This window comes from Mus caroli, chromosome X, assembly GCF_900094665.2.
Source record: "Mus caroli chromosome X, CAROLI_EIJ_v1.1, whole genome shotgun sequence".
In the NCBI taxonomy this organism is placed as follows: domain Eukaryota; kingdom Metazoa; phylum Chordata; class Mammalia; order Rodentia; family Muridae; genus Mus; species Mus caroli.
The window spans coordinates 56,821,136-56,828,825 of NC_034589.1; the positions used below are offsets into that span (position 1 = coordinate 56,821,136).

The 7,690-nt window shown below is 36.6% G+C and overlaps 1 pseudogene; it reads left to right on the top strand.

Moving 5' to 3' along the window:
• The first annotated feature begins 6,130 nt into the window (after positions 1–6,130).
• On the top strand, positions 6,131–6,974 carry LOC110287371 (annotated as a pseudogene).
• The last annotated feature ends 716 nt before the right edge of the window (positions 6,975–7,690 follow it).

The window sequence follows — 7,690 nt, forward strand, 5'->3', positions numbered from 1 at the left end:
GGAGACAGGATTAAAGATCTCACATGCTGACATAGAGAAAGAAGGACAGAAGGAACTGTATTGGGCCCTGGGATAATACTGTCTACATTCATTATGGCTCATTACCTTCAAATTAATTATGTATTGAAATGCTCTTTCATAGACATAAGTAGAAATGTCATTTCTGGATGTTCTACTTGTTTCTCAAAGCATTCACATAAAGTCAAGATTAATTACAGAAATTTGTTACTAAGAATGAGTAAAGGTTTCCTTTTTTTTCAACATCTTTGCCAATATGTGTTATCTTTTGTCTTTTTGGTAATGTATGCTCTTACTGTGGTGCAGCATTGATTTTTCTGCTGATAAATTTGTAGATCTTGTGTATAGTTGTTTTTAATGATTTCTATTGATAAATGACTCGGTCTTTTACAGCCCTGTAACCTATTGTGACAGGGTTTCCCTGTGTGTCCCTGGCTGGCCTTGAAATCATTATGTAGTCCAAGGGTGACCTTGGACTCACAGAAATCTCTTTGCCTCTCTTTCTTTTGTGTTGGAATCTATTGAACACTTCTCTTAATTGTATCATTTATATTATAGCTATTGAGTTTTAGAATTTTCATATCTGATTTTAGTGTGCTTCATGCTATAGTTGTTTGTTTTGCTTTATCAAGGTCTTTTAGTTGTATTAAATAAAATTTGTATACTTTTGATTTGGTTTTCTGTGTTAGAGGAGTGTGGTGATTTGAATAAAAAATGGTCCTCATAGGCCCATGGGGAATAGCACGATTAGTAGGTGTGGCCTTGTTGGAGTAGATGTGACCTTGTTGAAGTAGGTGTGGCTTTGTTAGAGTAGGTGTGGCCTTGTTGGAGAAAGTGTGTCCTGTAGGTGGGCTTTGAGGTTCCAGAAGCTCAATCCAAGTGTAGTGGTTCACTGTCTCTTCTCACTGGCTACAAATCAAGATGTAGAGCTCTCATCTACCTCTCTAGCACCATGTCTGCCTGCATACAACTATGCTTCCCACCATAATGATAGTCAACTAAAGTTTATTTGATCTTTTTCATCCTTATAATAATTATGTTTATAGCACTAGACAAAATATTCTGAAGTTTAAAGTACTCATGGGTGGGTGGGGGAGCACCCTCACAATGGCACAGGGAGGGAGGAAGGGATAGGGGGCTTGTGGAGAGGAAACTGAGAAGAGGGATAATATTTAAAATGTAAATAAATAAAATAAGCAATAAAAAGAAGGTATTTGATACTGTTAGTTTTAATTTTTTAATTAACATGGTACATACTAAATTATATTTATTTGCCAAATACTTTAAATGAAATTGGCAAAATTTTGCCTATTTTTCTGTAAATTGTTGGGAATTGATTAATGACATCTCAATAGATTTTCAAAAATGTTGGAGTTAAAACGTTTAGAGAAGAGGTAAGATAAATTAGAGATAGGAGGTAGAGTATGGTAGGTTTTTTGGGTTATTTCTAATTAATATGACATTTTACATTTTTATCAAGTGAATATAATCTGTGCTCTTAAAGTTATAAAAATCAATTTGGTCATTTATATTTTAAAATTCTTTTTCATCCTGCTTTGACTTGCATTAAACATGGTTTTATACAGTCATAATAATTGTCCTACCTAAAAATATGTGCTAGTGTCAACTTGAAGTATACTGAATAGTAAATATGAAATATCAAATCATAGTTAATCAAGTTAATGATTTTCAATTTAGGACATATTTTCTCAAAAACGAAACAAAACAAAACAAAACAAGACCAGCATTGTAAAGAAGGTCTTATTTCTGAATCATATTATTTATATCTACATGACATTTTACCTGAAACACTTATAATCACTTCCTAAGTTTCTTGCATTCATTATTGCCTCTCTCCAAAGAGCTGTTAGCAAAGCATGGTGAGTCAACCCTTTGACTTACAGAAATAGAAACACTAGTTGTTCTTTAAGATCAACTGGGTGTGAGACCGTTTTCATTTTGATCCTGTAACTGTAGGTCTGGTTATTTGGAAGCCTCAAAGGATATTAGAAAGCCTTAAAGACATGTTTGCAATCAAGTTTCTTCTGACTTTCTTTTATTTTCCCCCTTCCCTATACAAAACTTTTTGAAAACTTTTCTTATGCTAACCTAATTTGCTTCACCAAAAGAAGTGTAGCTGCCTTCAGTCTTCCTGAATCTTGCTAACTACAGAAGTCTATACCCACACATACCACAGGATGAAACACTGGAGACTGGTAACTCACATAGAGTGACATTCATCATATTCCTTTGTCCTTCATATCATTTCCATAGAGAATCATTTACACTCACTTGTCTGTTCTGTGGGGCCTATTGAGTTCCTCTAAATTATTTACAGTTTTCCAGAAATTCCCTATTCTCCTCATACTGTGCAGTGAAAGAGGAATATAAGCTTGTGAATTATGCTGGGCCAGTGGACCCTTTGATTTATAGCCTCTGCTAATTTTTTTTCTTTTGCATATTTATATATTTCTGTACCCTTTCACCCACTGAATCTTTTCACTTTTAGTTTTGAATTTCAACAAGTATAAAGAAGTGTCTATTCAACCCTACACAGAACTTGCTATATCATAGAAGTCTTTAACTGTTCTTTTTCCAGTCCCTCTGTCTGGCCTGATTGAAGCAACTCCTTAAAAGTTTGCTTTTATTGGTTTCTTAGTTCTCTAAATAGTCTTGTGATTACAGTTTGGTTCCCTACAAAGATTTGCCTTTATAAAAATGTTTCTAGACTTTCAAGCTTGCAAATCAAACCTAGGGCCACAGCATATTCACCCCCATTGGGCTCATGCTAGTAGTTCCCATGAACTAGATAACGGTTTTCTGGTTCAGCTTTTTGACCTTATCGTCTCAAACATCAGTTCACACTCCCTTTCTTTGTTTTCCTACTTGTTCATCTATAGAAAGTTATCTGTTGAAAGTTATCTCTCATGTTAAACTTTTAAAAGTAAATGTTAAACTTTTCTGAGATGATAACATTTCTCATTTTCCTTCCCCAGACTATATATATATATATATATATATATATATATATATATATTCCTAAAAACAATCTGTTCAGTCCATATGATAGATACTATTTGTATGTATGTTCTCAGGGATGCTGTTAGGCACTGGATTGGTTGGTGTGGCCTTCCCCAAGGAAGACCTTCTCTCCCACTCCCACAATCAGCTTTTCTCTGTTGCCTATAGTTCTTTATTGTAGTGTTGAGTCTTTTTGGGCTTCTTCTCCATCCTTTTATGACTCACAATCTTGTTCTTTATATTAATAAATCCATTTTGGAATAAGTGTAAAAGGTCAAAGCAACCATTAAAGAGTGGACCTGTATAAAACATCCTTTTGTCTCAAGATTATTAGGAAAGATGCTTTTTTGTGTACTTTCTTCCCAAAGTTTCTCATTTCTTCTGATAATTAATACCCCATTTTACAAGATTGCTTGAATGTCTTCAATTTTCAAAATAAAGCTTTTAGTTGAAAAAGGTCATAATTTTATTTGACTCATGCATCTAATACTCTAGTATGAAAATCTGAATTCTGGGTATGGATCATACATATTTTATTAATAAAGAAGTCAGGCAATCTAAATATATGTAAACATACTTAAATACATCATCACGACAGATATTTCTCAGTAGCAGAGCTTAATATTTAATATTGATTTGCAATCAATGGGAACTTAAGGGTTGGGGATTTTATGCATATTGATATTTGAGTTTAAGAATGTTCTATGATGTTTGTTTTATTTTTGAAATTACATTTTACAATTGATTATACAATCCATCACCAACTCAGTCTTTAAGGGCCTTCATTTTATAAAAGACATTTATTGCTCAACCAATTTGTACAATTTAAACCTCAATTTTTTTTTTTTTGCTGTGCAATATATATCTTTGGGGCTTGTTGCAGTTGATTTTGCATATCAATAGACAGGCTATTGCATAGACTACCATATGCATCCAATCAGCTCAGAAGAGCCTTTAGTTGGGAGTGGTGGGTATCTGCGACTTATTTGCTAGTTTGACTTCATTAGAATCTACAAACATCTATTGACTGCCTGAAATATTTCTTTCTGTAACAGCTCAAAGCAGACAATACTGTAGTTATCCTAAAGGTTCCACAATTAAACAAGGAGGATAATTCATCACAATTATAAAGTATCAGACATAACATGCAAGAATGTACCTTTCAAAGAAGTATAAACAAAGTGCTCTGGACCTTGAGGGAGTTTTTAATTTGAAGGACAGAGAAATTTGAATCTAATAAGGTTTTTAAGCAGTATGCCCTTAAGGAGAAACTAAGTATAGGAGAATATTTGAAACAGTGGGAATACAAGCCAAAGAATTTAGGAAGAAGATAAAGTTTTGTTGTATACTATTATATATCATATTTTATTCTGGAACTTTATTTTTATTTGCTTATTTAATCCTCATAAACAAATTATAACATGCATGGTACTATTTCCATTTTGTGATAGTAATGATGCCCAGAGTGAGTAATGATTATTAGAGCTGGTGTTTAAACCAAATTGGTCAGACAACAAAGACTGTGTTCTTTCCTCTGAATCAAGAGAGAGCAGTAACTTCTTAAAACAAGTTGGATTAAGGGTATAGGGTATAAAATCCATAAAATGTAGTAAAATAAATGCTCAGTGGAGAGCTTATAGAATCTTATGTGATTTTATATTTACCAAGTATTCTGGAGAAACAAGGTACCATGTTAAATATCTATGGGTAAACCCTCTGCTATCTGCTAATACATGATGTATGGGTTTTTAATTGTTTAAATGAATCCTATCTAGCTTGTGTGTGTGTGTGTTTTTAAACTTCAGTTAACTTTATTACCTTCTTCTATTCAATATACATATATTTTTATTAGATATTTACTTCATTTACATTTCCAATGCTATCCCAAAAGTCCTCCATACCCTCCCCCCCCCCGACTTCCTTACCCACCCACTCCCACTTCTTGGCCCTGATGTTCTCCTGTACTGAGGCATATAAAGTTTGCAAGACCTAAGGACCTCTCTTCCCAATGATGGCCAACTAGACCATCTTCTGATACATATGCAGCTAGAGACATGAGCTCTGCGGGGGGGAGGGGGGTTACTGGTTAGTTNATATTGTTGTTCCACCTATAGGATTGCAGATCCCTTTAGCTCCTTGGGTACTTTCTCTAGCTCCTCCATTGGGGGCCCTGTGATCCATCCAATAGCTGACTNTGAGCATCCACTTCTGTGTTTGCTAGGCCCCGGCATAGTCTCACAAGAGACAGCTATATCTGGGTCCTTTCAGCCAAGCTTGCTAGTGTATGCAATGGTGTCAGCGTTTGGAGGCTGATTATGGGATGGATCCCTGGATATGGCAGTCTCTAGATGGTCCATCCTTTTGTCTCAGCTCAAAACTTTGTCTCTGTAACTCCTTCCAGGGGTGTTTTGTTCCCAGTTCTAAGAAGAGGCAAAGTGCCCACATTTTGGTCTTCGTTCTTGAGTTTCATGTGTTTTGGAAATTGTATCGTGTATCTTGGGTATTCTAAGTTTCTGGGCTAATATCCACTTATCAGTGAGTACATATCATATGAATTCTTTTGTGATTGGGTTACCTCACTCAGGATGATGCCCGCCAGATCAATCCATTTGCCTAGGAATTTCATAAATTTATTCTTTTAAATAGCTAAGTAGTACTCCATTGTGTAAATGTACCACATTTTCTGTATCCATTCCTCTGTTGAGGGACATCTGGGATCTTTCCAGCTTCTGACTATTATAAATAAGGCTGCTACGAACATAGTGGAGCAAGTGTCCTTCTTACCAGTTGGAACATCTTCTGAATATATGCCCAGCAGTGGGATCCTCCTGTAGTACTATGTCCAATTTTCTGAGAAACTATCAGACTCATTTTCAGAGTGGTTGTACAAGCTTGTAATCCCACCAACGGCCTTCATCTTTGGCCAGGAGGAGGTCCAATGCCAGATATCTGTGCACCTTCCCTGCAAGAGGAGAGCTTGCCTGCAGAGAGTGTTCTAACCACTGAAACTCAGGAGAGAGCTAGTCTCCCAGGTCTGCTGATAGAGGAGTTGTTCTTGATTCCTGTTATAACTTAAAGGGAAATTTACACAATGTTCAGAGCCCTTGAAGTCCTAAAGATGAATAAGGAGGGTGTCCTCAAATTCCTTGGTACAGAAACCCACTTAGGTAGCACCAACCTTGACTTTCAGATGGAATAGTAATTATACTAAAAGAAAACTGACAGTATCTACATCATAATCTGAAGAGGACCTGGTAGAAGCTGTTGCTTGCAGGTCCTGCTATTGTCATTGAGAATCTTGCTGATGTTATCTCCAGGAACACTGGCCAGCCAGTGAGCTGTGCTGAAGTTTTCTGCTGCCATAGGTGTCACTTTCATTGCTGGTCTCTTCATACCTGGAACCCTCACTAACCAGATCCAAGCAGCCTTCAGGGAGCCACAGCTTCTAGTGGGGACTGATCCCAGGATTAACCACCTCTTATGTCAACCTGCTCACCTTGCTCTATGTAACACAGATTCTCTCCTGCGCACTATGTGAGCATTGCCATCTCATGCAGCAACAAGGGAGCTCATTCAGTGGGTCTGATGTGGTGGATCTTGGTCCAAAAGTACTCTGCATTAGAGGTACTATCTCCCGTGAGCACCCATGGGAGGCTATGCCTGATCTTTACTTTTACAGAGACCCAGAGGAAGTTGAGAAGGCTGCTGCTGAATAGGCTGTGATGAAGGACGAATGGATGGACCAGCTCCTGAGTTCACTGCTGCTCAGCCTGACATGGCTGATTGGTTTGAGAGTGTGCAGGTACCTTCTTTGCCTATCCAGCAGCCCCACCCCCATGGAAAACTAGAGTTTGCTGCCAACCACTGAAGACAGGTCAGCAGCTCCCACAGTGCAGGCCACTGAATGGGCTGGAGCCACCACTGGGTGGTCCTGAGCTGTTCTGCAAGCACCTGAGCAAAGAGGGAAAAGGCAGAAGGAAAATAAAGTTCCTAAAAGCTGAAGAAAAAGAAAATGATTAATCATAAGGAAAAATATTTTCATAGAATGTATTAATATGGCTAGCGGTATCATTATTATGTGAAGTCTGGCATGGAAAAAATAGGTATAGTCAGTCATACTTATTAGGTAAAAATAAAATGGAGTGACTTTGTCACATAATTCTTATCTGAATTTTGACCAAAGTACTCATATATCTGTTTTGGTGATAATAATTTTTATTTTTATACTGTGAATGCTTCATTTCCCTAATTTCTAGATCTTGTATATGCTGAACATAGGTCTCAGATATAACTATATTTATTTCTTCTTTGCATGGTTTGATAGAGTCTGGGCTAGCTGGAGTCCTTGAGACTACCACTTTCAGTCCAAGAAACCTTGCCCATTTATCCTCATCTGCTGAACAAACATTGTCATTTTTTAGGCTTGCCATGGTGCAAGAAACACACAGGATACTTTTGAAATTACACAGGACCTACTTGTTAAAAATTCCAATCATGATTTATAACATAGATTTGTATCTTTTTCATTTTCTTTCACACCACCAGAAATATTAGTTGATACAGCTAGTGTAAAAGGAAAATGGAATTATTACAAAATAAAAAGCATGCTCAAGGAAACAGATTTTTGAGAATGATATTTTTGTCACTTTGC